A 26,848-nucleotide genomic window follows, 5' to 3' on the forward strand; every position below is an offset into this window, starting at 1 on the left:
GAATGGAATCTACCCGAGTAGAAAGGAACGGAATGAAATGGAATGGAATGGAGTGGAATGGAATGGAACGGAATGGAATGGAACGGAATGGAATGGAATGGAATGGAATGGAATGGAATCCACCCGAGAAGAACGGAATGGAATTGAACGGAATGGAATGGAATGGAATGGAACGGAATGAAATGGATTGGAATGGAATTGAATGGAATGGAATGGAATGGAATGGAATGGAATGGAATGGAATGGAATCTACCCGAGTGGAACGGAATGGAATGGAATGGAATGGAATGGAATGGAATGGAATGGAATGGAATGGAATGGAAAGGAATGGAATGGAATCCACCCGAGAAAAACGGAATGGAGTGGAATGGAATGGAATGGAATCTACCCGAGTGGAACGGAATGGAATGGAATGGAATGGAATGGAATGGAACAGAATGAAATGGAAAGGAATGGAATGGAATCTACCTGAGTAGAACGGAACAGAATGGAATGGAATGGAATGGAATGGAATGGAATGGAATGGAATGGAATGGAATGGAATGGCATGGAATGGAATGGAAACTACCCGAGTAGAAAGGAATGGAATGGAATGGAATGGAATGGAATGGAATGGAATGGAATGGAATGGAATGGAATGGAATGGAATGGAATGGAATGGAACGGAACGGAATAGAATGGAGTGGAAAAGAATGGAATGGAATGCAGTCAACCCGACTGGAAGGGAATGGAATGGAATGTAATGGAATACAAAGGAATGGAATGGAATGGAATCAAACCGAGCGGAATATAATGGAATGGATTGGAATGGAATGGAATGGAATGGAATGCATTGGAATGGAATCAACTGGAATGCAATTCAATGGAAAATGGAATGGAATGGGAAGAAATGGAATCAAATAAAATAGAATGGAATGGAAAGGTATTGCATGGAATGGAATGCAATCAACCCTAGTGGAATGGAATGGAATGCAATGGAGTGGAATGGAATGGAATGGAATGCAATGGAATGGAATGGAATGGAATGGAATGGAAAGGAATGGAATGGAATCCACCCGAGAAAAACGGAATGGAATGGAATGGAATGAAATGGAATGGAACGGAATGGAATGGAGTGGAATGGAATGGAATGGAATCTACCCGAGTGGAACGGAATGGAATGGAATGGAATGGAATGCAATGGAACAGAATGAAGTGGAAACGAATGGAATGGAATCTACCTGAGTAGAACGGAACAGAATGGAATGGAATGGAATGGAATGGAATGGAATGGAATGGAATGGAATGGAATGGAATGGAATGGCATGGAATGGAATGGAAAATACCCGAGTAGAAAGGAATGGAATGGAATGGAATGGAATGGAATGGAATGGAATGGAATGGAATGGAATGGAATGGAATGGAATAGAATGGAGTGGAAAAGAATGGAATGGAATGCAGTCAACCCGACTGGAAGGGAATGGAATGGAATGTAATGGAATACAAAGGAATGGAATGGAATGGAATCAAACCGAGCGGAATATAATGGAATGGATTGGAATGGAATGGAATGGAATGGAATGCATTGGAATGGAATCAACTGGAATGCAATTCAATGGAAAATGGAATGGAATGGGAAGAAATGGAATCAAATAAAATAGAATGGAATGGAAAGGTATTGCATGGAATGGAATGCAATCAACCCTAGTCTAATGGAATGGAATGCAATGGAGTGGAATGGAATGGAATGGAATGCAATGGAATGGAATGGAATGGAATGAAATTGAATGAATACAGTTAATGGAATCAACCCGAGAGGAAAGGAATGGAACAGAATGTAGTGTAATGAAATGGAATGGAATCGAAAGCAATCAACCTGAGTGTAATGGAATGGATTGGATTGGAATGCAATGGAATGGAATGGAATGGAATCAAGCCAAGTGGAATGGCGTGGAATGGAATGGAATGGAATGGAATGGAATGAAATGTCATGGTATCAACTCAAATGGAATTGAAAGGAGTGGAATGGAAGGGAATGGAAAGGAACGGAATGGAACGGAACGGAATGGAATGGAATGGAATGGAATGGAATGGAATGGAATGGAATGGAATGGAATGGAATGGAATGGAATGAACCCAAGTGGAATGGAATGGAAATGAATGGAGTGGAATATAATGGAATGGATTCAAACCGAGTGGAGGGTGGAGTGGAGAGGAGCGGAGATGAGTGGAATGGAGTGACATAGAATGAAATGGAAAGGAATAGAATCAACCTGAGTGAAATGGAATGGGATGGAATGAAAGAATGGAAATGAATGTAATGTAATGTAATGTAATAGATTCAACCCCAGTGGAATAGAATGGAATGCAATGGAATGGAATCAACCCGAGTGGAATGGAATGGAATGGAATGGATTCAACCTGAATAGAATGGAATGGAATCGAATGAAATGAAATCAACCCTAGTGGAATGGAATGGAATGGAATGGATTCAACCTGAACAGAATGGAATGGAATCGAATGGAATGAAATCAACTCAAGTGCAGTGGAATGGAATGGAATGGAATGGAATGGAATGGAATGGAATGCAATCAACTGTAATGGAATAGAATGGAATGGAATGAATTGGAATGAAATGGAAAGGAATGGAATCAACCCGAGTGGAATGGAATGGAATGCAATGGAATCAACCTGACTGGAAAGGAATGGAATGGAGTGAAATGGAATGAAATGGAATGGAATGGAATGGAATCAAACCCAGTGGAATGTAGTGGAATGGAATGGAATGGAATGGAATGGAATGGAATCAATTGGAATGGAAATAGAAGGAATGGAATGAAATGGAACGGCATGGAATGGAATGGAAGCAACCAGATTGGATTGGAATGGAATGGAATCAAATGGAATGGAATGGAAAGGAATGGAATGGAATCAATCGGAGTGATATGGAATGGAACAGAATCGAATGGAAGGAAATCAACACTTGTGGAATGGAATCGAATGGAATGGAATGCAATATAATGTAATGGAATGGAATGGAATGGAATGGAATGGAATGAAATGGAATGGAATCTACCCGAGTAGAACGGAATGGAATGGAATGGAATGGAATGGAATGGAATGGAATGGAACGGAATGGAATGGAATGGAATGGAATGGAATGAATTGAATGTACCCGAGTACAACGGAATGGAATGTAATGGAATGTAATGGAATGGAATGGAATGGAATGGAATGGAATGGAATGGAATCTACCGGAGTATTACAGAAAGGAATGGAATGGAACGGAATGGAATGGAATGGAATGGAATGGAACGGAATGGAATGGAATGGAACGATACCGAACGGAGCGGAACGGAACGGAACGGAATGGAATAGAATGGAATGGAATGGAATGGAATCTACCCGAGTAGAACGGAATGGAATGGAGTGGAATGGAATGGAATGGAATGGAATGGAATGGAATGGAATGGAATCTACCCGAGTAGAACGGAATGGAATGGAGTGGAATGGAATGGAATGGAATGGAATGGAATGGAATGGAATGGAATGGAATGGAATGGAATGGAATGGAATCTACCCGAGTAGAAAGGAAGGGAATGGAATGGAATGGAATGGTGTGGAATGGAACGGAATGGAATGGATTGGAATGGAATGGAACGGAATCCACCCGAGAAGAACAAAATGCAATGGAATGGAATGGAATTGAATCTACCTGAGTAGAATGGAATGGAATGAAATGGAACGGAATGGAAAAGAAAGGAATAGAATGGAAAGGAATGGAATGGAATGGAATGGAACGGAATGGAATGGATTGGAATGGAATTGAATTGAATGGAATGGAATGGAGTGGAAAGGAATGGAATGGAATCTACCCGAGTGGAACGGAATGGAATGGAATGGAATGGAACAGAATGAAATGGAATGGAATGGAACGGAATCTACCCGAGGAGAACGGAACAGTATGGAATGGAATGGAATGGAATGGAATGGAATGGAATATCATGGAATGGAATGGAAAGGAATGCTGTGGAGTGGAATGGAATGGAAAGGATTGGAATGGAATGGAATCCACCCGGGAAGAACGGAATGGAATGGAACAGAATGGAAGAGAATGGAATGGAATGGAAAGGAATGGAAAGGAATGGAATGGATTTGAAACAACCCGAATAGAACGGAATGGAATGCAATGTAATGGAATGGAATGGAATGGAATAGAATGGAATGGAATGGAATCGAATCGAATGGAAAGGAATGGAATGGAATGGAATGGATTTGAAACTACACGAGTAGAACGGAGTGGAGTGGAATGGAATGGAATGGAATGGAATGGAGTGGAGTGGAATGGAATGGAATGGAATGGAATGGAATGGAATGGAATGGAATGGATTGCAAAGGAATGGAGTGGAATAGAACGGAATTGAATCAACCCGAGTAGAACAGAATGGAATGGAACGGAACGGGTCGGAACGGAATGGAATAGAATGGAATTGAATCCACCCGAGGAGAATGGAATGGAATGGAATGGAATGGAATGGAATGGAATGGAAAGAGTGCAATGGAATAGAATAGAATGGAATGGAATGGCATGGAATGGAATGGAATGGAATGGAATGGAATGGAATGGAATGGAATGGAACGGAATGGAATGGAGCGGAATGGAATGCAATGGAACAGAATGAAATGGAATGGAATGGAATGGAATCTACCCGAGTAGAACGGAACAGAATGGAATGGAATGGAATGGAATGGAATGGAATGGCATGGAATGGAATGGAAAGGAATGCAGTGGAGTGGAATGGAATGGAAAGGATTGGAATGGAAGGGAATCCACCCGGGAAGAACGGAATGGAATGGAACAGAATGGAAGAGAATGTAATGGAATGGAAAGGAATGGAAAGGAATGGAATGGATTTGAAACAACCCGAGTAGAACGGAATGGAATGCAATGTAATGGAATGGAATGGAATGGAATAGAATGGAATGGAATAGAATGGAATGGAATGGAATCGAATCGAATGGAAAGGAATGGAATGGAATGGAATGGATTTGAAACTACCCAAGTAGAACGGAGTGGAATGGAATGGAATGGAATGGAATGGAATGGAATGGAATGGAATGGAATGGAATGGATTGCAAAGGAATGGAGTGGAATAGAACGGAATTGAATCAACCCGAGTAGAACAGAACGGAATGGAACGGAACGGGTCGAAACGGAATGGAATAGAATGGAATTGAATCCACCCGAGAAGAATGGCATGGAATGGAATGGAATGGAATGGAATGGAATGGAATGGAATCTACCCGAGTAAAACGGAATGGAATGGAATGGAATGGAATGGAATCCACCCGAGAAGAACCGAATGGAATGAAATGGAACGGAACGGAATGAAACGGAATGGAATGGAATGGAATGGAATGGAATGGAGTGGAATGGAATGGAATGGAATGGAACGGAATGGAATGGAATGGAATCAATATAGTTAATGCAATCAACCCGAGAGGAAAGGAATGAAACAGAATGTAGTGTAATGAAATAGAATGGAGTCGAAAGGAATCAACCTGAGAGTAATGGAATGGATTGGATTGGAATGCAATGGAATGGAATGGAATGGAATCAACCCGAGTGGAATGAAGTAGAATGGAATGGAATGGAATGGAATGGAATGGAATGGAATGGAATGGAATGGAATGGAATGGAATGAAATGTCATGGTATCAACTCGAATGGAATGGAAAGGAGTGGAATGGAAGGGAATGGAAAGGAATGGAATGGGTTTGAAACTACCCGAGTAGAACGAAATGGAATGCAATGGAATGGAATGGAATGGAATGGAATGGAATGGAATGGAATAGAATGGAATCAACCCGAGTAGAACGGAATGGAATGGAATGGAATGGAATGGGATGGAATGGAATGGAATGGAATGGAATGGAATGGAATGGAATGGAATGGAATGGAATAGAATGGAGTGGAAAAGAATGGAATGGAATGCAATCAACCCGACTGGAAGGGAATGGAATGGAATGTAATGGAATACAAAGGAATGGAATGGAATGGAATCAAACCGAGCGGAATATAATGGAATGGATTGGAATGGAATGGAATGGAATGGAATGCATTGGAATGGAATCAACTGGAATGCAATGGAATGGAAAATGGAAAGGAATGGAAAGAAATGGAATCAAATAAAATAGAATGGAATGGAAAGGAATTGCATGGAATGGAATTCAATCAACCCGAGTGGAATGGAATGGAATGTAATGGAGTGGAATGGAATGGAATGGAATGGAATGGAATGGAATGGAATGGAATGGAGTGGAATGGAATTGAATGAATACAGTTAATGTAATCAACCCGAGAGGAAAGGAATGGAACAGAATGTAGTGTAATGAAATGGAATGGAATCGAAAGGAATCAACCTGAGTGTAATGGAATGGAGTGGATTGGAATGCAATGGAATGGAATGGAATGGAATCAACCCGAGTGGAATGGAGTGGAATGGAATGGAATGGAATGGAATGGAATGGAATGGAATGTCATGGTATCAACTCGAATGGAATGGAAAGGAGTGGAATGGAAGGGAATGGAAAGGAACGGAATGGAACGGAATGGAATGGAATGGAATGGAATGGGATGGAATGGAATGGAATGGAATCAACCCAAGTGGAATGGAATGGAAATGAATGGAGTGGAATATAATGGAATGGAATCAAACCGAGTGGAGGGTGGAGTGGAGTGGAGCGGAGTTGAGTGGAGATGAGTGGAATGGAGTGAAATGGAATGAAATGGAAAGGAATAGAATCAACCTGAGTGAAATGGAATGGAATGGAATGAAAGAATGGAAATGAATGGAATGGAATGTAATGTAATAGATTCAACCCCAGTGGAATAGAATGGAATGCAATGGAATGGAATCCACCCGAGTGGAATGGAATGGAATGGAATGGAATGGATTCAACCTGAATAGAATGGAATGGATTCGAATGGAATGAAATCAACCCTAGTGGAATGGAAAAGAATGGAATGGATTCAACCTGAACAGAATGGAATGGAATCGAATGGAATGAAATCAACTCTAGTGCAGTGGAATGGAATGGAATGGAATGGAACGGAATGGAATCAACTGTAATGGAATAGAATGGAATGGAATGAATTGGAATGAAATGGAAAGGAATGGAATCAACCCGAGTGGAATGGAATGGAATGCAGTGGAATCAACCTGACTGGAAAGGAATGGAATGGAGTGAAATGGAATGAAATGGAATGGAATGGAATGGAATCAAACCCAGTGGAATGTAGTGGAATGGAATGGAATGGAATCAACTGGAATGGAATGAAATGGAATGGAATGGAATGGAATCAAACCCAGTGGAATGTAGTGGAATGGAATGGAATGGAATGGAATGGAATGGAATGGAACGGCATGGAATGGAATGGAAGCAACCAGATTGGATTGGAATGGAATGGAATCAAATGGAATGGAATGGAAAGGAATGGAATGGAATCAATCGGAGTGATATGGAATGGAACAGAATCGAATGGAAGGAAATCAACCCTTGTGGAATGGAATTGAATGGAATGGAATGCAATGGAATGTAATGGAATGGAATGGAATGGAATGGAATGAAATGGAATGGAATCTACCCGAGTAGAACGGAATGGAATGGAATGGAATGGAACGGAATGGAATGGAATGGAATGGAATGAATTGAATCTACCCGAGTACAACGGAATGGAATGGAATAGAATGGAATGGAAAGGAATGGAATGGAATGGAATGTACTGGAGTATTACAGAAAGGAATGGAATGGAACGGAATGGAATGGAATGGAATGGAATGGAATGGAATGGAATGGAATGGAAAGATACCGAACGGAGCAGAATGGAACGGAACGGAATGGAATAGAATGGAATGGAATGGAATGGAATCTACCCGAGTAGAACGGAATGGAATGGAGTGGAATGGAATGAAATGGAATGGAATGGAATGGAATGGAATGAATTGAATCTACCCGAGTACAACGGAATGCAATGGAATGGAATGGAATGGAAAGGAATGGAATGGAATGGAATGTACTGGAGTATTACAGAAAGGAATGGAATGGAACGGAATGGAATGGAATGGAATGGAATGGAATGGAATGGAATGGAATGGAAAGATACCGAACGGAGCAGAACGGAACGGAACGGAATGGAATAGAATGGAATGGAATGGAATGGAATCTACCCGAGTAGAACGGTATGGAATGGATTGGAATGGAATGGAATGGAATGGAATTTAATGGAATGGAATCGAATGGAATGGAATGGAATGGAACGGAACGGAATGGTATGGAATGGAATGGAATCCACCCTATAAGAACATAGTAGAATGGAACGGACACGGAATGGAATGGAATGGAATGGAATGCAATGGAATGGAGTGGAATAGAACGGAATAGAATGAACACGGGTGGAACGGAACGGAATGCAACGGAACGGGATGGAACGGAATGGAATAGAATGGAAATTAATCCACCATAAGAGAATGGAACGGAAAGGAATGGAATGGAATGGAATGGAATGGAATGGAATCTACCCGAGTAGAAAGGAATGGAATGGAATGGAATGGAATGGTATGGAATGGAACGGAATGGAATGGATTGGAATGGAATGGAATGGAATCCACCCGAGAAGAACAAAATGCAATGGAATGGAATGGAATTGAATCTACCTGAGTAGAACGGAATGGAATGAAATGGAACGGAATGGAAAAGAAAGGAATAGAATGGAATGGAATGGAATGGAATGGAATGGAATGGAATGGAATGGAATGGAATGGAATGGAATGGAATCCAAACGGGAAGAAGGGAAAGGAACGGAACGGAAAGGAATGGAATGGAATGGAATGGAATGGAATGGAATGGAATGGAACGGAACGGAACGAAACGCAACGGAACGGAACGGAATGGAATGGAATGGAATCTACCCGAGTAGAACAGAATGGAATGGAATGGAATGCAAACGAATGGAATGGAATGGAATGGAATGGAATGGTATGGAGTGGATTGGAGTGGAAAGGAATCTACACATGTAGAAAGAATGGAATGGAATGGAATGATATGGAATGGAATGGAACGGAATGGAATCTACACAAGTAGAATGGAATGAAATGGAATGGAATGGAAAGGAATGGAATGGAACGGAATGGAATTTAATGTAATGGAATGGAATCAACCCTAGAAGAACGGAATGGAATGGAATTGAATGGAATGGAATGGAATGGAATGGAATGGAATGGAATGGAATGGAATGGAATGCAATGCAATGGAATGGAATGGAATGGAATCTACATGAGTAGAAAGGAAAGGAATGGAATGGAATGGAATGGAATGGAATGGAATGGAATGGAATCTACCCGAGTAGAAAGGAACGGAATGGAGTGGAATGGAATGGAGTGGAATGGAATGGAATGGAATGGAACGGAATGGGATGGAATGGAATGGAATGGAATGGAATGGAATCCACCCGAGAAGAACGGAATGGAATTGAACGGAATGGAATGGAATGTAGTGGAACGAAATGGAATGGATTGGAATGGAATTGAATGGAATGGAATGGAATGGAATGGAATGGAATGGAATGGAATGGAATGGAATGGAATGGAATGGAAGCTACCCGAGTGGAACGGAATGGAATGGAATGGAACGGAATGGAAAGGAATGGAATGGAGTGGAATGGAGTGGCATGGAATCTACCTGAGTGGAACGGAATGGAATGGAATGGAATGGAATGCAATGGAACAGAATGAAATGGAATGGAATGGAATGGAATCTACCCGAGTAGTACGGAACAGAATGGAATGGAATGGAATGGAATGGAATGGCATGGAATGGAATGGAAAGGAATGCATTGGAGGGGAATGGAATGGAAAGGATTGGAATGGAATGGAATCCACCCGGGAAGAATAGAACGGAATGGAACAGAATGGAATAGAATGGAATGGAATGGAAAGGAATGGAAAGGAATGGAATGGAATGGAATGGATTTGAAACTACCCGAATAGAACGGAGTCGAATGGAATGGATTGGAATGGAATGGAAAGGAATGGAATGGAATGGAATGGATTGCAAAGGAATGGAGTGGAATAGAAAGGAATTGAATCGACCCGAGTAGAACAGAACGGAATGGAACGAAACGGGTCCGAACGGAATGGAATATAATGGAATTGAATCCACCCGAGAAGAATGGAAAGGAATGGATTGGAATGGAATGGAATGGAATGGAATGGAATCTACCCGAGTAAAACGGAATGGAATGGAATGGAATGGAATGGAATGGAAACCACCAGAGAAGAACGGAATGGAATGAAATGGAATGGAACGGAATGGAACGGAATGGAATGGAATAGAATGGAGTGGAATTGAATGGAAAGGAATGGAATGGAATGGAATGGAATGAATACAGTTAATGGAATCAACCCAAGAGGAAAGGAATGGAACAGAATGCAGTGTAATGAAATGGAATGGAATCGAAAGGAATCAACCTGAGTGTAATGGAATGGATTGGATTGGAATGCAATAGAATGGAATGGAATGGAATCAACCCGAGTGGAATGGAGTAGAATGGAATGGAATGGAATGGAATGGAATGGAATGGAATGGAATGGAATGGAATGGAATGGAATGGAATGGAATGGAATGAAATTTCATGGTATCAACTCGAATGGAATGGAAAGGAGTGGAATGGAAGGGAATGGAAAGGAACGGAATGGAATGGAATGGAATGGAATGGAATGGAATGGAATGGAATGAAATCAATCGGAGTGATATGGAATGGAACAGAATCGAATGGAAGGAAATCAACCCTTGTGGAATGGAATCGAATGGAATGGAATGCAATGTAATGGAATGGAATGGAATGGAATGGAATGGAATGGAATGGAATGGAATGGAATGGAATGAAATGAAATGGAATGGAATCTACCCGAGTAGAACAGAATGGAATGGAATGGAATGGAATGGAACGGAACGGAATGGAATGGAATGGAATGGAATGAATTGAATCTACCCGAGCACAACGGAATGGAATGGAATGGAATGGAATGGAATGGAATGGAATGGAATGGAATGGAATCTACCTGAGAATTACAGAAAGGAATGGAATGGAAAGGAACGGAATGGAATGGAATGGAATGGAATGGAATCTACCGGAGAATTACAGAAAGGAATGGAATGGAACGGAACGGAATGGAATGGAATGGAATGGAACGATACCGAACGGAGCGGAACGGAACGGAACGGAATGGAATAGAATGGAATGGAATGGAATGGAATCTATCCGAGTAGAAAGGAATGGATTGGAGTGGAATGGAATGGAATGGAACGGAATGGAATCGAATGGATTGGAATGGAATGGAATGGAATGGAATCTACCCGAGTAGAACAGAATGGAATGGAGTGGAATGGAATGGAATAGAATGGAATGGAATGGAATGGAATGGAATGGAACGGAATGGAATGGTATGGAATGGAATGGAATCCACCCTATAAGAACAGAATAGAATGGAATGGACACGGAATGGAATGCAATGAAATGGAATGCAATGGAATGGAGTGTAATAGAACGGAATAGAATGAACACGAGTGGAACGGAATGGAAAGGAACGAAACGGGATGGAACGGAATTTAATAGAATGGAATTTAATCCACCATAAGAGAATGGAATGGAATGGAATGGAATGGAATGGAATGGAATGGAATGGAATGGAATCTACCCGAGTAGAAAGGAATGGAATGGAATGGAATGGAATGGTACGCAATGGAACGGAATGGAATGGATTGGAATGGAATGGAATGGAATCCACCCGAGAAGAACAAAATGCAATGGAATGGAATGGAATTGAATCTACCTGGGTAGAACGGAATGGAATGAAATGGAACGGAATGGAAAAGAAAGGAATAGAATGGAATGGAATGGAATGGAATGGAATGGAATGGAATGGAATGGAATGGAATGCAATCCAACCGAGAAGAAGGGAATGGAACGGAACGGAAAGGAATGGAATGGAATGGAATGGAATGGAATGGAATGGAATGGAATGGAGCGGAACGGAACGCAACAGAACGGAATGGAATGGAATGGAATGGAATGGAATCTACCCGAGAAGAAGAGAATGGAATTGAATGGAATGCAAAGGAATGGAATGGAATGGAATGGAATGGAATGGACTGGAATTGTATGGAATGGAATGGAGTGGAAAGGAATCTACCCATGTAGAAAGAATGGAATGGAATGGAATGGAATGGAATGGAATGGAATGGAATGGAATGGTATGGAATGGAATGGAATGGAATGGAACGGAATGGAATCTACACAAGTAGAACGGAATGGAATGGAATGGAATGGAAAGGAATGGAATGGAACATAATGCAATTTAATGGAATGGAGTGGAATCCACCATAGAAGAACGGAATGGAATGGAATGGAATGGAATTAATTGGAATGGAACGGAATGGAATGGAAAGAATGGAATGGAATGGAATGGAATGGAATGGAATCCACCCGAGAAAATCGGAATGGAATGGAATGGAATAAAATGGAATGGAACGGAGCGGAACGGAATGGAATGGAATGGAATGGAATGGAATGGAATGGAATCTACGCGAGTAGAAAGGAACGGAATGGAATGGAATGGTATGGAGTGGAATGGAATGGAATGGAATCTACCCGAGTAGAAAGGAACGGAATGGAATGGAATGGAATGGAGTGGAATGGAATGGAACGGAATGGAATGGAATGGAATGGAATGGAATGGAATGGGATGGAATGGAATGTAATGGAATCCACCCAAGAAGAAAGGAAAGGAATTGAATGGAATGGAATGGAATGGAATGGAACGGAATGGAATGGAATGCAATGGAATGGAATGGAATGGAACGGAATGGAATGAAATGGAATGGAATCTACCCGAGTAGAACGGAATGGAATGGAATGGAATGGAATGGAATGGAATGGAATGGAATGGAATGGAATGGAATGGAATCCACCCGAGAAGAACGGAATGGAATGGAACGGAATGGAATGGAATGCAAAGGAATGGAATGGAATGGAACGGAATGGAATGGAATGGAATGGAATGGAATCTACCCGAGTAGAACGGAATGGAATGGAATGGAATGGAATGGAATGGAATCTACCTGAGTAGAAGGGAATGGAATGGAGTGGAATGGAATGGAATGGAATGGAACAGAACGGAAAAGAACAGAACGGAATGGAATGGAATGAAATTGAATCTACCTGAGTTGAAAGGAATTGAATGGAGTGGAATGGAATGGAATGGAATGGAATGGAAAGGAAAGAAACGGAATGGAATGGCATGGAATGGTATTTAATCCACACTATAACAACGGAATGGAATGGAACGGAACAAAGTGGAATGGAATGGAATGGAATGCAACGGAATGGAGTGGAATAGAACGGAATTGAATCAACCCGAGTAGAACAGAACGGAATGGAACGGAAGAGGTCGGAACGGAATGGAATAGAATGGAATTGAATAAACCGAGGAGAATGGAATGGAATGGAATGGAGTGGAATGGAATGGAATGGAATGGAATCCACCCGAGGAGAATGGAATGGAATGGAATGGAATGGAATGGAATGGAATGGAATGGAATGGAACGGAACGGAACAGAACGGAAGGGAATGGAATGGAATGGAATGAAATTGAATCTGCCTGAGTAGAACGGAATGGAATGGAGTGGAATGGAATGGAATGGAAAGGAATGGAAAGCAACGGAATGGAATGGCATGGAATGCAATGGAATCCACCCTATAACAACGGAATATAATGGAATGGAACGGAATGGAATGGAGTGGAATAGAACGGAATTGAATCAACCCGAGTAGAACGGAATGGAATGGAATGGAACGGGTCGGAACGGATCGAAATAGGAAGGAATTGAATCCACCCGAGGAGAATGGAATGGAATGGAATGGAATGGAATGGAATGGAATGGAATGGAATCTACCCGAGTAGAACGGAATGGAATGGTATATAATTGAATGGAATGGAATGGATTGGAATGGAATGGAATGGAATGGAATGGAGTGGCATGGAACGGAATGGAAAGGAATCCTCCCGAGAACAAAGGAATGGAATGGAAAAGAATGGAAAGGAATGGAATGGAATGGAATGGAATGGAATGGAATGGAATGGAATGGAATGGAAACGAATGGAATGGAAAGGAATGAATGGAATGGAATTGAATCTACCGGAGTAGAACGGAATGGAATGGAATGGAATGGAATGGAATGGAATGGAATGGAATGGAATGGAATGGAATGGAATGGAATCCACCTGAGAAGAACGGAATGGAATGGAACGGAATGGAATGGAATGCAATGGAATGGAATGGAATGGAACGGAATGGAATGGAATGGAATGGAAACTACCCGAGTAGAACAGAATGGAATGGAATGGAATGGAATTGAATGGAATGGAATGGAATGGAATGGAATGGAATGGAATCCACCCGTGAAGAACGGAATGGAATGGAACGGAATGGAATGGAATGCAATGGAATGGAATGGAATGGAACGGAATGGAATGCAATGGAATGGAATCTACCCAAGTAGAACGGAATGGAATGGAATGGAATGGAATGGAATGGAATGGAATCTACCCGAGTAGAAGGGAATGGAATGGAGTGGAATGGAATGGAATGGAATGGAACGGAACGGAAAAGAACAGAACGGAATGGAATGGAATGAAATTGAATCTACCTGAGTAGAAAGGGATTGAATGGAGTGGAATGGAATGGAATGGATTGGAAAGGAAAGAAACGGAATGGAATGGCATGGAATGGAATGGAATCCACACTATAACAACGGAATGGAATAGAACGGAACGAAGTGGAATGGAATGGAATGGAATGCAACGGAATGGAGTGGAATAGAACGGAATTGAATCAACCCGAGTAGAACAGAACGGAATGGAACGGAACAGGTCGGAACGGAATGGAATAGAATGGAATTGAATAAACCGAGGAGAATGGAATGGAATGGAATGGAATGGAATGGAATGGAATGGAATGGAATGGAATCCACCCGAGGAGAATGGAATGGAATGGAATGGAATGGAATGGAATGGAATGGAATGGAATGGAATGGAAGGGAACGGAACGGAACATAACGGAAGGGAATGGAATGGAATGGAATGAAATTGAATCTGCCTGAGTAGAACGGAATGGAATGGAGTGTAATGGAATGGAATGGAAAGGAATGGAAAGGAACGGAATGGAATGGCATGGAATGCAATGGAATCCACCCTATAACAACGGAATATAATGGAATGGAACGGAATGGAATGGAGTGCAATAGAACGGAATTGAATCAACCCGAGTAGAACGGAATGGAATGGAATGGAACGGGTCGGAACGGATCGAAATAGGAAGGAATTGAATCCACCCGAGGAGAATGGAATGGAATGGAATGGAATGGAATGGAATGGAATGGAATGGAATCTACCCGAGTAGAACGGAATGGAATGGTATTTAATTGAATGGAATGGAATGGATTGGAATGGAATGGAATGGAATGGAATGGAGTGGAATGGAACGGAATGGAAAGGAATCCTCCCGAGAAGAAAGGAATGGAATGGAAAAGAATGGAAAGGAATGGAATGGAATGGAATGGAATGGAATGGAATGGAATGGAAACGAATGGAATGGAAAGGAATGAATGGAATGGAATTGAATCTACCGGAGTAGAACGGAATGGAATGGAATGGAATGGAATGGAATGGAATGGAATGGAATGGAATGGAATGGAATGGAATGGAATCCACCTGAGAAGAACGGAATGGAATGGAACGGAATGGAATGGAATGCAATGGAATGGAATGGAATGGAACGGAATGGAATGGAATGGAATGGAATCTACCCGAGTAGAACAGAATGGAATGGAATGGAATGGAATTGAATGGAATGGAATGGAATGGAATGGAATGGAATGGAATCCACCCGTGAAGAACGGAATGGAATGGAACGGAATGGAATGGAATGCAATGGAATGGAATGGAATGGAACGGAATGGAATGGAATGGAATGGAATCTACCCAAGTAGAACGGAATGGAATGGAATGGAATGGAATGGAATGGAATCTACCCGAGTAGAAGGGAATGGAATGGAGTGGAATGGAATGGAATGGAATGGAACGGAACGGAAAAGAACAGAACGGAATGGAATGGAATGAAATTGAATCTTCCTGAGTAGAAAGGGATTGAATGGAGTGGAATGGAATGGAATGGATTGGAAAGGAAAGAAACGGAATGGAATGGCATGGAATGGAATGGAATCCACACTATAACAACGGAATGGAATAGAACGGAACGAAGTGGAATGGAATGGAATGGAATGCAACGGAATGGAGTGGAATAGAACGGAATTGAATCAACCCGAGTAGAACAGAACGGAATGGAACGGAACAGGTCGGAACGGAATGGAATAGAATGGAATTGAATCCACCCGAGGAGAATGGAATGGAATGGAATGGAATGAAATGGAATGGAATTGAATCCACCCGAGGAGAATGCAATGGAATGGAATCGAATGGATTGGAATGGAATGGAATGGAATGGAATGAAATGGAATGGAATGGAATGGAATGGAATGGAATGCAATGAAATCTACCTGAGTAGTACGGAATGGAATGCAATGGAATGGAATGGAATGAAAAGGAATGGAATCTACACGAGTAGAACGGAATGGATTAGAAAGGAATGGAATGGAATGGAATGCAACAGAACGGAATGGAATGGAATCCAACTGAGAAGAACGGAATGGAATGGAATGGAATGGAATGGAATGGAATGGAATGGAATGGAATGGAATGGAATGGAATGGAATCTACCCGAGAAAAACGGAATGGAATGGAATGGAATGGAACGGAATGGAACGGAACGGAATAGAATGGAATGGAAAGGAGTGGAATCCACCCGAGAAGAACGGAAAGGAGTGCAACGAAATGGAATTGAATGGAATGTAATGGAGTGGAGTGGAATAGTACAGAATTGAATCAACCCGAGTAGAACGGAATGAAGTGGAACGGAACGGAACGGAATTGAATGGAATAGAATGGAATCCAATCCAACCGACGAGAGTGGAATGAAATGGAGTGAAATGGAATGGATTGGAATGAACTGAATCTACCCGAGTAGAACGGAATGGAATGGAATGGAATGGAATAGAATGGAAAAGAACGGAATGGAATGGTAGGAAATGGAGTAGAATCCACCCTATAAGAACGGAATGGAATGGAACGGAACGGAATGGAATGGAATGGAAAGGAGTGGAATGCAATGGAATGGAGTGGAATAGAACGGAATTCAATCTACCCGAGTAGAGCGGAAGAGAATGGAACGGAATGGGATGGAACGGAATGGAATAGAATGGAATAGAACCCACCCATGGAGAATGGAATGGAATGGGATGGAATGGAATGGAATGGAATGGAATGGAATGGAATGGAATGCAATGGAATGGAATGGAATGGAATGGAATGGAAAGGAATGGAATGGAATCCACCCGAGAAAATCGGAATGGAATGGAATGGAATGAAATGGAATGGAATGGAATGGAATGGAGTGGAATGGAATGGAATGGAATCTACCCGAGTGGAACGGAATGGAATGGAATGGAATGGAATGGAATGCAATGGAACAGAATGAAATGGAATGGAATGGAAAGGAATCTACCCGAGTAGAACGGAACAGAATGGAACGGAATGTAATGGAATCAACATGACTGGAAAGGAATGGAATGGAGTGAAATGGAATGAAATGGAATGGAATGGAATGGAATCAAACCCAGCGGAATGTAGTGGAATGGAATGGAATGGAATGGAATGGAATCAACTGGAATGGAATGAAATGGATTGGAATGAAATGGAACGGCATGGAATGGAATGGAAGCAACCAGATTGGATAGGAATGGAATGGAATCAAATGGAATGGAATGGAAAGGAATGGAATGGAATCAATCGGAGTGATATGGAATGGAACAGAATCGAATGGAAGGAAATCAACCCTTGTGGAATGGAATCGAATGGAATGGAATGCAATGGAATGTAATGGAATGGAATGGAATGGAATGGAATGGAATGGAATGGAATGGAATGGAATGGAATCTACCCGAGTAGAACGGAATGGAATGGAATGAAATGGAATGGAATGGAATGGAATGGAACAGAACGGAATGGAATGGATTGGAATGGAATGAATTGAATCTACCCGAGTACAATGGAATGGAATGGAATGGAATGGAATGGAATGGAATGGAATGGAATGGAATATCTACCGGAGTATTACAGAAAGGAATGGAATGGAACGGAATGGAATGGAATGGAATGGAATTGAATGGAATGGAATGGAATGGAACGATACCGAACGGAGCGGAACGGAACGGAACGGAATGGAATAGAATGGAATGGAATGGAATGGAATCTACCCGAGTAGAACGGAATGGAATGGAGTGGAATGGAATGGAATGGAATGGAATGGAATGGAATGGAATCTACCCGAGTAGAACGGAATGGAATGGAGTGGAATGGAATGGAATGGAATGGAATAGAATGGAATGGAATGGAATGGAATGGAATGCAATGGAATGGAATGGAGTGGAATGGAATGGAATGGAATGGAATAGAATGAAATGGAATGGAATGGAATGGAATGGAATGCAATGGAAGGGAATGGAATGGAATGGAATGGAATGGTATGGAATGGAATGGAATCCACCCTATAAGAACAGAATAGAATGGAACGGACACGGAATGGATTGAAATGGAATGGAATACAATGGAATGGAGTGGAATAGGATGGAATAGAATGAACACGAGTGGAACGGAACGGAATGGAATGGAACGGGATGGAACGGAATGGAATAGAATGGAATTTAATCCACCATAAGAGAATGGAACGGAAAGGAATGGAATGGAATGGAATGGAATGGAATCGAATCTACCCGAGTAGAAAGGAATGGAATGGAATGGAATGGAATGGTATGGAATGGAACGGAATGGAATGGATTGGAATGGAATGGAATGGAATCCACCCGAGAAGAACAAAATGTAATGGAATGGAATGGAATTGAATCTACCTGAGTAGAACGGAATGGAATGAAATGGAACGGAATGGAAAAGAAAGGAATAGAATGGAATGGAATGGAATGGAATGGAATGGAATGGAATGGAAAGGAATCCAACCGAGAAGAAGGTAATGGAAAGGAACGGAAAGGAATGGAATGGAATGGAATGGAACGGAATGGAACCGAACGGAACGCAACGGAACGGAATGGAACGGAATGGAATGGAATGGAATCTAACCGAGTAGAACAGAATGGAATGGAATGGAATGCAAACGAATGGAATGGAATGGAATGGAATGGAATGGAATGGAATGGAATGGAATGGAATGGAATGGAATCCAACCGAGAAGAAGGGAATGGAATGGAATGGAAAGGAATGGAATGGAATGGAATGGAATGGAATGGAATGGAATGGAATGGAATGGAATGGAATGTAACGGAACAGAACGGAACGGAATGCAACGGAACGGAACGGAACAGAATGGAATGGAATGGAATCTACCCGAGTAGAACAGAATGGAATGGAATGGAATGCAAAGGAATGGAATGGAATGGAATGGAATGGAATGGTGTGGAATGGAATGGAGTGGAAAGGAATCTACCCATGTAGAAAGAATGGAATGGAATGGAATGGAATGGAATGGAATGGTATGGAATGGAATGGAATGGAATGATATGGAATGGAATGGAAAGGAATGGAATCTACACAAGTAGAACGGAATGGAATGGAATGGAATAGAAAGGAATGGAATTAAATGGAATGGAATGGAATCCACCCTAGAAGAACGGAATGGAATGGAATGAAATGGAATGGAATGGAATGGAATGGAATGGAATGGAATGGAATGGATTTAATTGGAATGGAACGGAATGGAATGGATGGAATGGAATGGAATGGAATGGAATGGAATGGAATGGAATGGAACGGAAAGGAATGGAATGGAATGGAATGGAATGGAATGGAATCTACCCGAGTAGAAAGGAACGGAATGGAATGGAATGGAATGGAGTGGAATAGAATGGAATGGAATCTACCCGAGTAGAAAGGAACGGAATGGAATGGAATGGAATGGAGTGGAATGGAATGGAACGGAATGGAATGGAACGGAACGGAATGGAATGGAATGGAATGGAATCCAGCCGAGAAGAACGGAATGGAATTGAACGGAATGGAATGGAATGGAATGGAACGGAATGGAATGGATTGGAATGGAATTGAATGGAATGGAATGGAATGGAATGGAATGGAATGGAATGGAATGGAATGGAATGGAATGGAATGGAATGGAATCTACCCGAGTGGAACGGAATGGAATGGAACGGAATGGAATGGAATGAAATGGAATGGAATCTACCCGAGTAGAACGGAATGGAATAGGAAGGAAAGGAATGGAATGGAATGCAACGGAACGGAATGGAATGGAATCCACCCGAGAAGAACGGAATGGAATGGATGGAATGGATTCTACCCGAGAAGAACGGAATGGAATGGAATGGAATGGAATGGAACGGAATGGAACAGAACAGAATGGAATGGAATGGAAAGGAATGGAATCCACCCGAGAAGAACGGAAAGGAGTGCAACGGAATGGAATGGAATGGAATGGAATGGAATGGAGTGGAGTGGAATAGTACGGAATTGAATCAACCGGAGTAGAACGGAATGGAATGGAATGGAACGGAAGGGAATTGAGTGGAATAGAACGGAATTCAATCCACCCAACGAGAGTGGAATGAAATGGAATGGAATGGAATGGATTGCAATGAACTGAATCTACCCGAGTAGAACGGAATGGAATGGAATGGAATGGAATCGAATGGAAAAGAACGGAATGGAATGGTATGAAATGGAGTGGAATCCACCCTATAAGAACGGAATGGAATGGAACGGAACGGAATGGAATGGAATGGAAAGGAGTGGAATGCAATGGAATGGAGTGGAATAGAACGGAATTTAATCTACCCGAGAACAGCGGAACAGAATGGAACAGAACGGGACGTTACGGAATGGAATAGAATGGAATTGAATCCACCCATGGAGAATGGAATGGAATGGAATGGAATGGAATGGAATGGAATGGAATGGAATGGAATGGAATGGAAAGGAACGGAATGGAATGGAATGGAATGGAATGGAATAAACCCGAGTGGAATGGAATGGAAAGGAATGGAAGAATGGAATGGAATGGAATGGAAGGTGATGGAATGGAATGGAATCGAATCGAATGGAATGGAACGGAAAAGAATCCATCCGAGTGGAATGGAATGAAATGGCATGGAAGAATGGAAAGGAATGGAAAGGAAAGGAATGCAATCAACACGAGTGGAATGAAATGGAATGGAATGGAATTAAATGGAATGGAATCAACTGGAATGGAATGAAATGGAAAGGAATGGAAGGCAATGGCATGGAAAGGAAGCAATACGAGTGGAATGGAGTGGATAGGAAAGGAATGGAATCAAATGGTATGGAATGGAATGGAAAGTACTGGAAATGAATGGAATGGAACGGATTCAAACCTAGTCGAATGGAATGTAATGGAAAGGAATGGAATCGAAGGGAATGGAATGGAATGGAATGGAATGGAATGGAATGGAATGGAATGCAATGGAACAGAATGAAATGGAATGGAATGGAAAGGAATCTACCCGAGTAGAACGGAACAGAATGGAACGGAATGTAATGGAATCAACATGACTGGAAAGGAATGGAATGGAGTGAAATGGAATGAAATGGAATGGAATGGAATGGAATCAAACCCAGCGGAATGTAGTGGAATGGAATGGAATGGAATGGAATGGAATCAACTGGAATGGAATGAAATGGAATGGAATGAAATGGAACGGCATGGAATGGAATGGAAGCAACCAGATTGGATAGGAATGGAATGGAATCAAATGGAATGGAATGGAAAGGAATGGAATGGAATCAATCGGAGTGATATGGAATGGAACAGAATTGAATGGAAGGAAATCAACCCTTGTGGAATGGAATCGAATGGAATGGAATGCAACGGAATGTAATGTAATGGAATGGAATGGAATGGAATGGAATGGAATGGAATGGAATGAAATAGAATGGAATCTACCCGAGTAGAACGGAATGGAATGGAATGGAATGGAATGGAATGGAATGGAATGGAACAGAACGGAATGGAATGGATTGGAATGGAATGAATTGAATCTACCCGAGTACAACGGAATAGAATGGAATGGAATGGAATGGAATGGAATGGAATGGAATGGAATGGAATATCTACCGGAGTATTACAGAAAGGAATGGAATGGAACGGAATGGAATGGAATGGAATGGAATTGAATGGAATGGAATGGAACGAAACCGAATGGAGCGGAACGGAACGGAACGGAATGGAATAGAATGGAATGGAATGGAATGGAATCTACCCGAGTAGAACGGAATGGAATGGAGTGGAATGGAATGGAATGGAATGGAATGGAATGGAATGGAATGGAATGGAATGGAATCTACCCGAGTAGAACGGAATGGAATGGAGTGGAATGGAATGGAATGGAATGGAATAGAATGGAATGGAATGGAACGGAATGGAATGGAACGGAATCTACCCGAGAAGAAAGGAACGGAATGGAATGGAATGGAATGTAGTGGAATGGAATGGAATGGAAACTACCCGAGTAGAAATGAACGGAATGGAATGGATTGGAATGGAATTGAATGGAATGGAATGGAATGGAATTTAATCTACCCGAGTGGAACGGAATGGAATGGAATGGAATGGAATGGAATGGAATGGAATGGAATGGAATGGAAAGGAATGGAATGGAATCCACCAGAGAAAATCGGAATGGAATGGAATGGAATGAAATGGAATGGAATGGAATGGAATGGAGTGGAATGGAATGGAATGGAATCTACCCGAGTGGAACGGAATGGAATGGAATGGAATGGAATGGAATGCAATGGAACAGAATGAAATGGAATGGAATCTACCCGAGTAGAACGGAACAGAATGGAATGGAATGCAATGGAATCAACCTGACTGGAAAGGAATGGAATGGAGTGAAATGGAATGAAATGGAATGGAATGGAATGGAATCAAACCCAGCGGAATGTAGTGGAATGGAATGGAATGGAATGGAATGGAATCAACTGGAATGGAATGAAATGGAATGGAATGAAATGGAACGGCATGGCATGGAATGGAAGCAACCAGATTGGATAGGAATGGAATGGAATCAAATGGAATGGAATGGAAAGGAATGGAATGGAATCAATCGGAGTGATATGGAATGGAACAGAATCGAATAGAAGGAAATCAACCCTTGTGGAATGGAATCGAATGGAATGGAATGCAATGGAATGTAATGTAATGGAATGGAATGGAATGGAATGGAATGGAATGGAATGAAATGGAATGGAATCTACCCGAGTAGAACGGAATGGAATGGAATGGAATAGAATGGAATGGAATGGAATGGAATGGAATGGAACAGAACGGAATGGAATGGATTGGAATGGAATGAATTGAATCTACCCGAGTACAATGGAATGGAATGGAATGGAATGGAATGGAATGGAATGGAATGGAATGGAATGGAATGGAATGGAATCGAATGGAATGGAATGGAATGGAATATCTACCGGAGTATTACAGAAAGGAATGGAATGGAACGGAATGGAACGGATTGGAATGGAATTGAATGGAATGGAATGGAATGGAATGATACCGAACGGAGCGAAACGGAACGGAACGGAATGGAATAGAATGGAATGGAATGGAATGGAATCTACCCGAGTAGAACGGAATGGAATGGAGTGGAATGGAATGGAATGGAATGGAATGGAATTGAATGGAATGGAATGGAATCTACCCGAGTAGAACGGAATGGAATGGAGTGGAATGGAATGGAATGGAATGGAATAGAATAGAATGGAATGGAATGGAATGGAATGGAATGCAATGGAATGGAATGGAATGGAATGGAATGGTATGGAATGGAATGGAATCCACCCTATAAGAACAGAATAGAATGGAACGGACACGGAATGGATTGAAATGGAATGGAATACAATGGAATGGAGTGGAATAGGATGGAATAGAATGAACACGAGTGGAACGGAGCGGAATGGAACGGAACGGGATGGAACGGAATGGAATAGAATGGAATTTAATCCACCATAAGAGAATGGAACGGAAAGGAATGGAATGGAATGGAATGGAATGGAATGGAATCTACCCGAGTAGAAAGGAATGGAATGGATTGGAATGGAATGGTATGGAATGGAACGGAATGGAATGGATTGGAATGGAATGTAATGGAATCCACCCGAGAAGAACAAAATGTAATGGAATGGAATGGAATTGAATCTACCTGAGTAGAACGGAATGGAATGAAATGGAACGGAATGGAAAAGAAAGGAATAGAATGGAATGGAATGGAAAGGAATGGAATGGAAAGGAATCCAACCGAGAAGAAGGGAATGGAAAGGAACGGAAAGGAATGGAATGGAATGGAATGGAACGGAATGGAACCGAACGGAACGCAACGGAACGGAATGGAACGGAATGGAATGGAATTGAATCTAACCGAGTAGAACAGAATGGAATGGAATGGAATGCAAACGAATGGAATGGAATGGAATGGAATGGAATGGAATGGTATGGAATGGAATGGAATGGAATGGAATGGAATGGAATGGAATGGAATGGAATGGAATGGAATGGAATACATCCGAGAAGAAGGGAATGGAATGGAACGGAAAGGAATGGAATGGAATGGAATGGAATGGAATGGAATGGAATGGAATGGAATGGAACGGAACAGAATGGAACGGAATGCAACGGAATGGAACGGAACGGAATGGAATGGAATGGAATCTCCCCGAGTAGAACAGAATGGAATGGAATGGAATGCAAAGGAATGGAATGGAATGGAATGGAATGCAATGGAATGGAATGGTATGGAATGGAATGGAGTGGAAAGGAATCTACCCATGTAGAAAGAATGGAATGGAATGGAATGGAATGGAATGGAATGGAATGGAATGGTATGGAATGGAATGGAATGGAATGATATGGAAAGGAATGGAACGGAATGGAATCTATACAAGTAGAACGGAATGGAATGGAATGGAATAGAAAGGAATGGAATGGAACCGAATGGAATTAAATGGATTGGAATGGAATCCACCCTAGAAGAACGGAATGGAATGGAATGAAATGGAATGGAATGGAATGGAATGGAATGGAATGGATTTAATTGGAATGGAATGGAATGGAATGGATGGAATGGAATGGAATGGAATGGAATGGAACGGGATGGAATGGAATGGAATGGAATGGAATCTACCCGAGTAGAAAGGAACGGAATGGAATGGAATGGAATGGAGTGGAATGGAATGGAATGGAATCTAACCGAGTAGAAAGGAACGGAATGGAATGGAATGGAATGGAGTGGAATGGAATGGAACGGAACGGAATGGAATGGAATGGAATTGAATGGAATGGAATGGAATGGAACGATATCGAACGGAGCGGAACGGAACGGAATGGAATGGAATAGAATGGAATGGAATGGAATGGAATCTACCCGAGTTGAACGGAATGGAATGGAGTGGAATGGAATGGAATGGAATGGAATGGAATGGAATGGAATGGAATGGAATATACCCGAGTAGAACGGAATGGAATGGAATGGAATGGAATGGAATGGAATGGAATGGAATGGAATAGAATGGAATGGAATGGAATGGAATGGAACGATACCGAACGGAACGGAACGGAATGGAACGGAATGGAATAGAATGGAATGGAATGGAATGGAATCTACCCGAGTAGAACGGAATGGAATGGAGTGGAATAGAATGGAAAGGAATGGAATGGAATGGAATGGAATGGAATCTACCCGAGTAGAAAGGAACGGAATGGAATGGAATGGAATGGAGTGGAATGGAATGGGATGGAATGGAATGTAATGGAATCCACCCAAGAAGAAAGGAAAGGAATGGAATGGAATGGAATGGAATGGAACGGAATGGAATGGAATGCAATGGAATGGAATGGAATGGAACGGAATGTAATGAAATGGAATGGAATCTACCCGAGTAGAACGGAATGGAATGGAATGGAATGGAACGGAATGGAATGGAATGGAATGGAATGGAATGGAATGGAATGGAATGGAATGGAATGGAATCCACCCGAGAAGAACGGAATGGAATGGAACGGAATGGAATGGAATGCAAAGGAATGGAATGGAATGGAACGGAATGGAATGGAATGGAATGGAATGGAATCTACCCAAGTAGAACGGAATGGAATGGAATGGAATGGAATGGAATGGAATGGAATCTACCTGAGTAGAAGGGAATGGAATGGAGTGGAATGGAATGGAATGGAATTTAACGGAACGGAAAAGAACAGAACGGAATGGAATGGAATGAAATTGAATCTACCTGAGTAGAAAGGAATTGAATGGAGTGGAATGGAATGGAATGGAATGGAAAGGAAAGAAACGGAATGGAATGGCATGGAATGGAATGTAATCCACACTATAACAACGGAATGGAATGGAACGGAACAAAGTGGAATGGAATGGAATGGAATGCAACGGAATGGAGTGGAATAGAACGGAATTGAATCAACCCGAGTAGAACAGAACGGAATGGAACGGAACAGGTCGGAACGAAATGGAATAGAATGGAATTGAATAAACCGAGGAGAATGGAATGGAATGGAATGGAATGGAATGGAATGGA

The sequence above is a fragment of the Gorilla gorilla genome, chromosome 23 (assembly GCF_029281585.2).
Source record: "Gorilla gorilla gorilla isolate KB3781 chromosome 23, NHGRI_mGorGor1-v2.1_pri, whole genome shotgun sequence".
NCBI classification, from domain to species: domain Eukaryota; kingdom Metazoa; phylum Chordata; class Mammalia; order Primates; family Hominidae; genus Gorilla; species Gorilla gorilla.